Source organism: Amblyomma americanum, chromosome 1 (genome assembly GCF_052857255.1).
Source record: "Amblyomma americanum isolate KBUSLIRL-KWMA chromosome 1, ASM5285725v1, whole genome shotgun sequence".
Taxonomy (NCBI): domain Eukaryota; kingdom Metazoa; phylum Arthropoda; class Arachnida; order Ixodida; family Ixodidae; genus Amblyomma; species Amblyomma americanum.
Window position 1 is genome coordinate 69,181,337 of NC_135497.1, and position 4,077 is coordinate 69,185,413.

Consider the following 4,077-nt stretch of genomic DNA (forward strand, 5'->3'; position numbering starts at 1 on the left):
ATTTAAAAACTTTTACCCTGACCTGCGATGCAGGATAATGATCTCGTAGTGCCCCAGCATACAGTATTCAGAAAATTGTAAAATGACGGAATGTGCTTGTGCGGGTATGGAAGAATATTTACAGTCTGCATCATCCTTGTAAAGGGCGGTCGGACAGTGCGCACCAATGAATGATAACTGAAATCAGTACCCGATGTCTTCCAGGTATTGTTTAGGTATTATTATTGTTATTATTATTATTATTATTATTATTATAACGCTGCGTACAGCCACGACGCGGAGGCGTAGCCGCGTAGCGTGCAGTGGCTAGCAACGTGACCTCGGAATGTTTGCTGCCGCGTTCGTTTGCGGCCGCTGCTGCTGCGTCGTCAGTTCCAATCCGGATCCGTTCCAATCACTCCAATCCGGTCACTCTAATCCTCGAAACCATGTAACATGATTACTGGGGGATTTTGACTGCGTCTTGGACACTTTGCTCGACATTCAGGGCCCTGGTAAAGGTGCGTAGAACTACCACACATAGTAACTATAGGTACGCCAGCTGAAGCTTATGGAAGCGTAGGTTTCTTTGCACGGGAACCTGTTCGCGGCCACACGCGCTAGGGGTCTTGGCGCCTCTAGATTTGACCGTTGTATATGTACCATGTGCTCTCGTCCCCAGCCTAGTGCCCTGAAAGGTTGTTCCAGCGGGTGGTAGGGGCCTCAGCGATCGCTTTCTTGTCACAGTCTTCCTGAGACGCAATCTGGCCGCGCCGCCATCACCTCAACCTGGCGAATGGACATCTCTGTCTTAAAACAAGCTTTGAGCATTGCGAAATCCGCGCGGAGTTGGTCGACTCTGTTGCTCGGGCTGATGGGTTCAGTCCCGAGACTTGGGATGCCCTCAAGACGGGATGGCGCAACATTCTCGTTCGTGCAGGCAGAGCAAGACGCGTACCGCCGCGTTCAGTGACATGCTACGCCACATGGGCATAGTGAATCTGAAGGGAGAACTCACTTTTGCGATGCGACTGCGGCTGCACTTTTGCGGAATGTCCTCGAACTTCATCTACCGCATCGCTCTTTTGCATCACGACCTCACTGCAGAGTTAAAGGTGAACGGCTCAGTCTCCCTCCCTTTCCCAGCGACACGCGGCGAACGCCTGGGATGCCCTCTCTATCCGGTACTGCTCGTCCTGTCGTTGGACCCGCTCTTGAGGCGTGATGCCTCCAATCAGCGCATCCCGCGGCTTTCCAATGCGAGGGCAGGTAACGGTGGTCGTCTCGGCTTACGCCGATGTCACTTCCACCTTAGTCCATGAAACCCGGTGTTTCAGACAGTTCCTGGCCACGTTCGATAATTATGCTGCACTCTATGGCGCCACTCTGAATGCAGCCGAGACATAACCTTCGCTTCGGCTCTTTCGCCGATACCCTTCCAATCACTGTTCCTTTCGTAGACGCCGAACGAGTGTTCGGCGTCTTGTTTCACCAGAGCGGCGTGTCCCCAAGGACATGGGATGAGGTCGGTACTCGATCCACAAGCGCGCTGCTAAAGGCTACGCAGTCCACTGTTTCCCTGGGTGCTAAAATGACCCTCATCAAGAGCCGCGCTCTTGCATTCCGTTATTACGTAGCCAGCGTAGCGATCATGCCGCGCCGCACAGCAGGCCGCTTGGCGTCCCTCGCGGCCGTTTTCTTTTCAGACGACAAGACAGCGCTCGTCGCTAGCCGCCCAACCGTGCTAGCCTCGGACTAACATGTGTAGCCACTATGGGTAGCATTTCAAGTGCCAAAATCGTCGCGACACTCACTGACAATAGACAGATTTAACATACCGGAGACGTACTAGCGTAGTCATATACCGGTTCACCGGACCCCTCCTGCGCACGCGGAGTTGCATTGTTGGGGTCAGGCGGGGCCACTGCGCGTGCGCAGCCGGATCCGGTAAGGCGGTATACGTCTACGCTAATACGGCTCCGGTATGCTAAATCTCTCTAATAGACACCTTTAGCGTACCGTAGACGTACTAGCGCAGACGTATACCAGTTTACCGGACGCCTCCCGCGCACATGTGCAGTGACATGGGTGAGGCCAGGCGCGGCAACTGCGCGTGCGCAGGAGGCGTCCAGCGCGTCTCATGCGTATGCTAAAAATTTGGAGGACGTTTAAGCTTCGTCTTTTAAGAGTGAGACGCGATAGCGTGTTGCAGCGCTGCCAAGGAGTCCACGGAACGCCAACGCCCGTTCGGCGCGACGCGTAGCTCGTTGGACAATTTAAGGAAAGAACGCCTGTCTCACATATCTCGGTGGACACCCGAACCGGGCTGTAAGTTAAGGAAATTGATATGAAAATTGGTTTTAACGGAAGGAAATAACGCCTGTCTCACAATTCTCGCTGGACACCCGTGCCGCGCCGTAAGGGAAGGAAAAGAAGGAGGCGGAGGACTGAGAGGAGAAGGATTTTTCGTGGACGGCCAAAGCCGCCGACGCCGACACCGGCTTTTCTGCGACACGAGCTCCTTAACGCTGTCGCGTTAAAAACGTCTAATGATGCGTACGCGAAGCGTTCGCTATACAGCTCCGCTGGCTCAGCACAGCCCGTCGAGCTTTCGTTCTGGACCGCCACGTAGGCCCGCAGGCCAAGAGGCCTTCAGCTTTTTACAGAGCCTCCGCGGGACTGAAGTTAGCAGTCGACGCCGACCTAACCAACGCAGATGTAAGCGAGGTCGCCGCGTGTCGTATTAGCGAGCTTATTGCGTGTGCGCGGCTCGGTCCGGATGGCTAGAGGCGCACTGCGGTGACCAAATGGTCGTTGTAGCCAGCCCCTGAAGTGCGTGATTTTGAATGGCGCAGGCTCTGCGGCGTGTTGCCAACACGGCAACGCTTTGCCTAGTGGCATGTTGTCCCGATGTATGTGTGTCCTCACAGTGGTGCAACAGAAATTTCGCGCCATTATTCTTTGCTCTGTTGCACGCGTTATGTGGCGCCTGACTTACAGAAAGTTTTCTGTTAGCGTCAAATCGGGTGTCCGGCGCTCACGTGGTCTGTTCGCGAAATTGGTTTTTGCCTGTGCAATGTACATGGTGTGGCGCTGCCGCTGCCTGGCTCAAGCACGTCGCCAACCAGCGTGAACAACGTATCAGGTGCTGCTAAACCTGCGGCTTCTCCTCTGGCAATACTTGTCTGGCCGACTTGATGCAGATGGGAAGGCGCAGTTTCTGAGACGCTGGAGAACTCGTTTCTTTGTCGCATGGGAGGGCAGACTGGCGATGCCGGCTCTACGTACCGTCCCCCCCCCCTTTTTTTTTCCCTCATTGCACTGATACGCCTTCTGCGAGAAGCATGTGTATTCCCTTTTGTTTTCTCCAGTTTTAAGTGCGCTCGCCGGCCCGAAGATGCTAGCGATGCTATGGTTTCTGTTGTTGCACAACCCTGCTATGGATTTACTGAGCTGTTTGTTTTTTAGGTGCGATCTGCCCCTTGCGCTGGAGGACGTGCGTGCGGCCATCCACGACCATCTCCGAAAGCAGCACCCCGACCCGCGCATCGCAGGAGGTGAGCGCATCGACAGTGTCACCGGCTGTCGCGCACTTACACGGTCACAACGTGCAATGATCCTCCGCGCGCGCATTGGCTGCGTGTGGCCCGGGGAACGACGGGTGCGTCACGGAATCGCGACGAGTGATGTGTGTGACGGATGCGGTGCAGTGGAAACACTAGAACACCTGCTCCTTCACTGTGCCGCGTTCGCCAATGCTCGTCGCGATGTGCTCGCGGCCTATAGGGCGCAGGGCATACTACCACACTCCATCAAGACGCTATTGTGGCCGCAGGGCAGTGCGCGCACTCGTGAGCGAGCTTTGGTGAGCCTCTGTGCATTCCTAGAACACACGGGCTTGACGTCCCGTCTGTTCTCCGTCAGGTAGTTACACGCAGTGACCGAACGCTCCGCGAGTTCTACCTTGTACGATTAATAACTGGACGCCCCACTCCAGTTGTAGCCAACACAGTGCTGTGCGCGTGTGTGATTTAATTCCTCTAAAATAAACTAATCACGCGCACAACCTGGACACATTTCTTATTTTGTAAATAGTTT